Source organism: Diaphorina citri, unplaced genomic scaffold, assembly GCF_000475195.1.
Source record: "Diaphorina citri unplaced genomic scaffold, Diaci psyllid genome assembly version 1.1 scaffold3374, whole genome shotgun sequence".
Taxonomy (NCBI): Eukaryota; Metazoa; Arthropoda; class Insecta; order Hemiptera; family Psyllidae; genus Diaphorina; species Diaphorina citri.
The window spans coordinates 24-8,962 of NW_007380783.1; positions in this window are offsets into that span (position 1 = coordinate 24).

The following is an 8,939-nucleotide window of genomic DNA, read 5'->3' on the forward strand; positions in this document are numbered from 1 at the left end:
CAACTAACAGACCTTGCTTAACTAGAAAAAAAAGAACAAAACAAAAAAGTAGTAAAGGGACTTTTCAGTCGGATTCAGGCAGGATAAACAGGGTATCTGTCTGTCTGTCTGTTTGTTTGTTTCACCATAAGTCTCAAACAGACTGTCCGATTTTGATGAAATTTGGCAAACATGTAGAAATCATACAGGAATACAGGATATTCGCTTATTGGACCGGATGGGGCCTGTTAGGGGCTCTTTCTCTGAGTGAGTTTATTCAGACGTGTCCCATTTAGTTGGGAGTAGTTCATATTTTCCGGAATGGCATGCCGACAGCACATTACTTTCGTTATTTTCATAATAGAATGAAATCCCGTCAAAAAAAGGTTGTTTCTCTATTTTTATCAATCCTTTAGGGGCCGATATGGGCTCTTTTCCTGAGCGACTTCATTCAGACGTGTCCCATTTAGTTGTGAGTAGTTCATATTTCACGGAGTGGCATGCCGACAGCACATTACTTTCGTTATTTTCATAATAGAATGTGAAATCCCGTCAAAAAAAGGTTGTTTCTATTTTTATGCAAGAAAAAATAAATAAATACAAAAAGTAAAAATGAGGGCAACATGTAGTTAAGGCTCAAGGTTTAAGGTCTAGGTGGCAGAAAGTTTCCAGCATTAAACTCGCCTAGAGCAGGTTACCTTCCAATATTACATATTATTATCATTACTAATATTATCCCAGATAAAATAATTATGAGTAGGTACGTAATAATAATAACAATACTATTTCTTCCTGCCCTTTTACTTCTCAAATCTCTTGGGGTTTGTAAGAGATTTTTAGTTTTTTACTCTCTTCCCTGTTTTCGTATTTTGAACGCAAATTCTTTTCGTAACTGGGATGAAGTTTGATATAGAGTTCACCGTCACTGTATAATTGCTATAAAGGTTTTTAGTGTTAAAGGTTTTACCCTCCATTTGGAGACAAGCTAGCCATCTCCTCCTATAAAACTCACAAAGCACGAGTGAGATCGGGAAACGGTAGAACCACCCGATTTCCCAGATGGTCACCCATCCAGATACCAACCACGCGTAATGACCGTCACTCACGCTCAGACCGCCTGACAGACCTAGATCTCACAGACCTATATTTGTCAGACCGTCTTAAGGTGTGTGGCACAAAAAGCTTGAGACCTATTAGGTCTGAGAGATCGCGGTCTTGATCTTTTTTCGCCACCACACGCTCAGATGGTCTGACAGACTGCAGTCTGTGAGACCTGGATAGGTCTTAATGTGAGTGGAGGGCATAATACTACGCATAAACACTCCAGTGATCCCTTGAGAACTGGTGCATTTTTTTTTTTTTTAAAGCGACATTGAAAACTTGCTCATTTCTCTCCTTCTGCTTCTTTTTCTTCTTCTCTCTCTCTCTATATATATACCTATATATATTTCATTTCCTATTTTCCTCTCTTTCGTCAGGAATAACTCTCTCTCTCTCTCTCTCTCTCTCTCTCTCTATTTCATTTCCTCCTTCGTCAGGAACAAAAGAGGGGGAAGAGAGAAGGAGAAGAAAGAGGAAGAAGGGGAAGGTAGGAGAAGAAGAAGGAGGAACAGCTGGAGAAAGAAAAGGAGGAGAAACAGTAGGAGGAGCAGAAGTAGAAGATGAGGGAGGATGAGAAGAAGGAAGAGGAGAAGTAGAATGCGAAAGAGGAGAAGAGAATTTTTTTAAAGGTGAGTGTTCCACCGTTTTTATTTCGTAGCAATGAAACAACTGCTACATTAGACGCATGTGGCCTGTGTCGTAGCATGCCCATCCCGTAGTAGTAGTATGCCTCTCATCAGATGGGCGAGAAGAGACACAATACTTCCCATTTAGGTGCTGGGTCAACACGAGAACACCAGAAAGTAACCCGTTGAAATATTTGCAATCGAAAAACGAGTACAAATTTTTGTCGATGGTGGGATTCGAACCCGGGACCTTCTGCATGGCAAGCAAGCACGTTACCACTGGACCAACCGTGCCCCCCGCAGTACACCACTTTGACACAGGACCTCAAGTTTATTCTGAAACTTTTTTCTCTCTCTTGTTTTACCTTATGCAATTGTCGCTGACCCTATTATGAAGGTTCTATCTTTAGTGTTAGTCTCAGGTCGCAGGGTTCTCCTGAAGAACCTCTTCCACGCAACCTCTACTTTATTTATTTCCGATCTTATTATTTGAGCGAGAAGTTGCAGGGCCATAAGCATCGTCAGAGTTGTATAGTTTCCAAGCATTTTTCATATTCTTCTGTTTACCATTCCATTAAATTAATTACAAAGCTTTGTACAATATAGAGTGGGGGATTTTTTTCCCTTCTTCCCACGCCTCTCTCCGAACCCATATCCCACGAGCATACAGAATCCCATGGATGGGATATACAGGACCCTCTCGGCGATGACAAATCCCACCGGGAAGAACAGATTGGAGGCTGGGAGGAATGGAACAATGAGGAAGCCTAGACCCTGTACAAATAGACAAAATATCTATTAGACTCATTATACAAATACACATATTAGAAAAAACGAAATATAATAATAGTGCTTATTTATACTGCTCGCATAGGACTGAAAAGTCCCTTTACTCCAGCAGTAGGCTACTACTATTATTGTGGTCAAATTCTCAAAATTATATTGAGGATAAAATTCCATACCTCGGCTGAGATTGAACCCACGCCCTACTGTTTACCAGGCGAGCACCTTCACCACTACACCACCGAGGCAGGTATACACCACCGAGGCAGGTATATATGTGTAGATTTAGAAACAAAATATAGATGGAATTATTAGATATGTACATATTTATTTATTTTTAACCCTAATATAATGCTCTGGGCCGGATTCGACCCGAAGCAAGAAATAGGTGACTGCTACATTAGACTCGTGTGGTCTGTGTCATAGCATGCCCATACCGTAGTATGTTTGTCGTAGCATGCCCATACCGTAGTATGTTTGTCATAGCATGCCCATACCGAAGTATGTTTGTCATAGCATGCCCATACCGTAGTATGTTTGTCGTAGCATGCCCATACCGTAGTATGTTTGTCATCACATGGGCGATAAGAGACACAATACTTCTGGATCAACACAAGAACAAGTTAGGTAACCCGTTGAAATTATTTCCAACCGAAATACAATTACAAATTTTCGTTGACTCTGGGAATCGAACCCGGGACTTTCTGCATGATAACCAACCGTACCATTGAGCTAACCGTACCCCTAAAAATAAATAATGTTTTATTTTTAACTCTGGTATTCGTAATTCTGCTTCATTCACTCACCACAAAAGAAGAGAGAAATTAGGAATAAAAAGGCAGAGAGAAAGAGAGAGCAGACAAGAACTCAATTTATAGAGAGCGAGAAAGCGAAAGAACGAGAGAAAAAGACTAAGAGAGAGTAAGAGAGAGAGAGAGAGAGAGAGAGAGAGAAAGGAGAGAGCTTGTAATAATAATTATGGATTAAAATGTAAAAGTTTCTAGTTTTTTGAACACAAAAAACAGCAGAAGAGAGAGGAAGAGGAGAAGGCTAAAAAGGTAAAGGAGGAGGAGAAAGAGAAGGTAGAGAGAAAAGGAAGAGACAGGAGGATGAGGTAGAGCAAAAGTAAGAGAAGAAGAGAAGAGGTAAATGAAGCAAAACTTCTAAGCCTCCCAGGTGGAAAAGTTTGGGCCTAATCCATAATCCGGTCTAAAATATATTAGAACTAACGTGACGGTAGATTATAGAACTTTACCCGAGGAGGCTAAAAAGGTAAAGGAGGAGGAAAAAGAGAAGAAAGAAGATGAGAAGGTAGAGAGAAAAGGAAGAGACAGAAGGATGAGGTAGAGCAAAAGTAAGAGAAGAAGAGAAGAGGTAAATAAAGCAAAACCTAAACCTCCCAGGTGGAAAAGTTTGGGCCTAATCCATAATCCGGTCTAAAATATATTAGAACTAACGTGACGGTAGATTATAGAACTTTACATACACTAAGCTTTACCTGTACTTTGTGTTATGACAATGACATGTCACAACTTTCGTGGATGAGTTACATGTCACCAACTATAGCTAAACTTATATCCTAAATGAATGCTTCTTTTTGGGGTGATGGGGCAAAAGTAAGAGAAGAAGAGAAGAGGTAAATGAAGCAAAACTTCTAAGCCCCCCAGGTGGAAAAGTTTGGGCCTAATCCATAATCCGGTCTAAAATATATTAGAACTAACGTGATGGTAGATTATAGAACTTTACCGAGATGACATACACTAAGCTTTACCTGTACTTTGTGTTATGACAATAGATGTCACAACTTTCGTGGATGAGTTACATGTCACCAACTATAGCTAAACTTATATCCTAAATGAATGCTTCTTTTTGGGGTGATGGGGTTAAATTTCAATTTAGAAGAAACCCAAAAACTCACTTTAAAACTTTTACCTCAATAAGGAAGGTCTTTTTAATGCCGACACTAATCTGTAAACTTGCAAAATTGTTTACTCAAATGTCTTAACAAAGAGCCGAAAAACATTTCAACTCCACCTAAGAATAGATCCCAGAACCTCCTGAATGTATAGCTAGTATGATACCTATTCGACCACGGTATTTGCTTGCGCACTTCCGTCCTCAAAGCCAATTTCCACCGTCCAATCCTGATCGAAAAAAAAACTCTGCTATAACTCGTAAGATTTGGTTTGAATGAATTGATTGGTTCTTACCTCGTAAAGACAGGTAGCTTGGCGCCCATAATGTGCAGTCTGGCCACCAGTAGCAGCACAGTGCAGGATAGCAGAGATAACAACCTCCTAGTGGCGTAGCGGTTCCAACTAGCAGAGGTAGACACTGGTTTCCTATTCAATATCCATCGCATCATGAGAGATACAATGTCAGGTACACGCCACTGGAAACACAAACAGGAGACAGGAACTGTTAGATTTGTTTGTTAAAAAAAAAAAAGAAAAGAGGTTTGATAGAGGACACTGGAACTGCTAAGGTCTTATCGTCCCGAAATCGAAGAGACAAGGGATAGACAGGATAGGAGAAAACCAGCTGTTCCGAGAACGAACCTTGTCTCTTCAGGATAAAATCCGCCAAGGCGCGGGAATTAAACCCGCGCCCTAAAGCTTACAAGGCAGACGCGCTACCAACTAAGCTAACTTAGGCTGGCCTAGTGAGCTCAGGTCTTATCGTCCCAAAAGAGCTCAGAGGGAAGAAAGACAAGATAGAAGAAAGCCAGCTGTTCCGAGAACGAACCATTACAAAATATCTTATTTATACTGCCAACGTAGGACTGAGAAGTCCCTTTTTGTCAGCAGTTCAAACCTTAATCGCCAGCCTAGTTAGCTTAGTTGGTAGTGCGTCTGCCTTGTAAGCGCTAGGCCGCGGGTTCGATTCCCACCCGGGGGAGAGCCAGACAGCAAAAATACAAAAACTGAAATGAAAATAGAAGGTCAAAATTAATAAAGAAGAGAAAAATAATTAATAAAGAAGGAAAAGATGATGGTAGGTAGAAATGTGAAAGGTCCGGGTGTTGTAGAGAGACAAAAGTCACTCAGCCGAGTTATTCTTAATTAAAAACGAAACATTTCTAAACAAAAGCTTTTCCAGGAGAGAGTTTCTCTCAAACCCCGGTCACCATCAGGGCTGGACAAAACGTAGACCTGAGGGAGACTCCGTAATAAGGCCTGGAAAATAATCTATTAGTACTCAAAACGAAATTTAATTTAATGGTGTAGGTAATGTGAAATCATTAAAAAAAAAAAAGAAGAATTGCCTAGCTAGCTTGGAGGGTAGCGTGCCTGCCTTGTAAGCACTAGGTCGCGGGTTCGATCAAAGCCCGGGGCGAACTTCAAACAGATGAAGTTCATTCTCGGAACGGCTGGCTTTCTTCCTCTCCTTGTTACAGTTCCCTCTATCAAATCAATGTGCGGGCGGAATGTGCCTGTAACTTTTAGTCTTCTTCTTTCGTACCCAATTTTCGGCCCTGATATTTCTCGCCCAGACAAAGGCTCTGATGGCTAGGTGAGATAGTTGAAACATTTGATTGAACATTTTCAGCTACAACCTCAAAAACCACAACTCGCTGGCTGCCATATCTAATTTTCACCCGGGCTAGGAACTTACCACAACCAACGTTGCTTAACATTGATGCTCCGATGAGCATACCACTGAATAATAGATAAGGATAGAAGATAGCCCTGTTCAAAGTTTCATACAATTCTGTCGCATTTTATTTACATCTCTCTGTCTCTCTCTCTCTATTTCTTTCTCTTTCTCTCTCTCTCCTTCTCGCTATTTACACTCTTTTTGATCTCTCTATGTCTGCCTCGGTAGTGTAGTGGAGAAGCTCGCCTGGTAAACAGGAGGCCGCGGGTTCAATTCCAGCCGAGGTGGCCGAAATCGAAGATTCTTATAACAATCAAAGGTCTCTTTTTTGGTACATTTAGGGCGATAAATATCTATGGATGTATGTACTTGAACATACTACCTAAGTGCGAATTTTTATCAATGCTCTTCAGTAATCTCTCTCTCTCTCTCTCTCTCTCTCTCTCTCTCGTTCCTATTTCACTCTTACTCATCAATTTAATTTCTCCCGTTCCCTAAATATCTGTCAGAGTGACAAAGAGAGAGAGAGAGAGAGAGAGAGAGAGAGAGAGAGAGAGAGGAAATAAAGTGCTTGTCTCTTTCTCTCTCCTTCCTCTAGCTTTTACGCTAGGTCGCGGGTTCGATTCCCGCCCGGCGCGCATTTTACCCCAAATAGATAAAGTTCGTTCTCGGGATGGCCGGCTTTCTCCTATTATCTCCCTCCTTTTCTCTCCGAGATGGGGACGATAAGACCTCCATTGTTAGAGTATTCTGACAACACTGTTATTAAACTCGGACAAAACGGGATGGGTAAAACGTACGTACATATATTGGCAACACTGTATATTAGTTTAAAACACACACGGCAACACTGTAAACTCGCGGACGAGAAACTTTTCAACTTTTCTATATATTTTTTTTTTTTTTTTGGAAATAGCTACCAAGCAACTACAGGAAACGGAGAGTTGGGGAAAAATGCCAGACCCTGGGGCTTGTTCCACGAACGACTCTGCACTTCCCATTTTTCAATCCACGCGTGAAAAAAGCATTGTTTGTTAATTATTTTCTGAGACGCGAAGAGTGTGAAGTGCGGAATGTGACGTCAGAATTTTATCTGGTATAACCATCTGGGCGATCGCGTCTTGCTGGCAAAAGACTTCACTCAGGCTGGGTGATGTTCATGTAAGGAGGCGGGTAAAAAAATAGAGAGTAAAACCTTGTCACTATGAACCTTATGAACCAAAAAAATATGAACCTTATGAACCAAAATAATATGAACCTTATGAACCAAAATAATATGAACCTTATGAACCAAAATAATATGAACCTTATGAACCAAAATAATATGAACCTTATGAACCAAAATAATATGAACCTTATGAACCAAAATAATATGAACCTTATGAACCAAAATAATATGAACCTTATGAACCAAAATAATATGAACCTTATGAACCAAAATAATATGAACCTTATGAACCAAAATAATATGAACCTTATGAACCAAAATAATATGAACCTTATGAACCAAAATAATATGAACCTTATGAACCAAAATAATATGAACCTTATGAACCAAAATAATATGAACCTTATTAACCAAAATAATATGAAGCTTATGAACCAAAATAATAGTTCGGAAATCTGAAGTTTGTGTTTCTCTCTAGAAATCACTGACGATTGGGTCAATACAATAACCAGAACTCAACTGAAATATAGGACTGAAAAATCCATAAAAGCTCCCCCATATCATACTTAACATCAGCTGTAATCCTGATGTATTTTCCCCTTTTCAGATTGAAAATTGAGATATGTATCTGTAATTCTGTAAGTAGGGTAGGTAGATACTCAGTGAGATATGTATCTGTAATTCTGTAAGTAGGGTAGATATCACTATGAACCTTATGAACCAAAAAAATATGAACCTTATGAACCAAAATAATATGAACCTTATGAACCAAAATAATATGAACCTTATTAACCAAAATAATATGAAGCTTATGAACCAAAATAATAGTTCGGAAATCTGAAGTTTGTGTTTCTCTCTAGAAATCACTGACGATTGGGTCAATACAATAACCAGAACTCAACTGAAATATAGGACTGAAAAATCCATAAAAGCTCCCCCATATCATACTTAACATCAGCTGTAATCCTGATGTATTTTCCCCTTTTCAGATTGAAAATTGAGATATGTATCTGTAATTCTGTAAGTAGGGTAGGTAGATACTCAGTGAGATATGTATCTGTAATTCTGTAAGTCTGTAAGTAGGGTAGGTAGATGTTGTATTTTTTATAAGCGGATCATATTTCACAAAGTTTGAATACAACTCAGTTCTGATGCTAAACTGGACACAATACTTTTCCGACATTTCTAACGGGGAATGAGAGAGATAAAGAAAGGGAGGAGAAAGAGGGAGGGAGAAAAAGGGAAAGGAGAGAGGGAGGAAGAAGAAGAGGTAGAGGGGGAGGACAGAGGGAAAAGAGCAAAGAAAAAGGGGGAGAGACAAAGAAGGAGGAAGGAGAGAAGTGAGAGGGAGAATGATGGAGAGAAGAAAGGGGGGAGGGACTGGAGGGAGAAAGAGCCCAAATCCCATTTTCGGCAGTTCAATGTTGTTTTTCTTTTTGATATATCCCTCTCCCCTCCTCCTCCTCCTCCCCCTCCTTCCCTCTATACCTACCTACCCACTTTCCCTCCTAAATACCTACCTTCTCATATCAGAGGGATTAATACTGGGAGGGGAGGGGGGAGGAGGAAGGGGAAGGGATGTCATATATTGTGAAACTCAGAGAAAAGTTTTTCAAAGAGGATGAAGGGATAGAGAAGGATGGAGAGAGAGAGAGGGGGGGGGGAGACATGGCCCGGCTTACTAG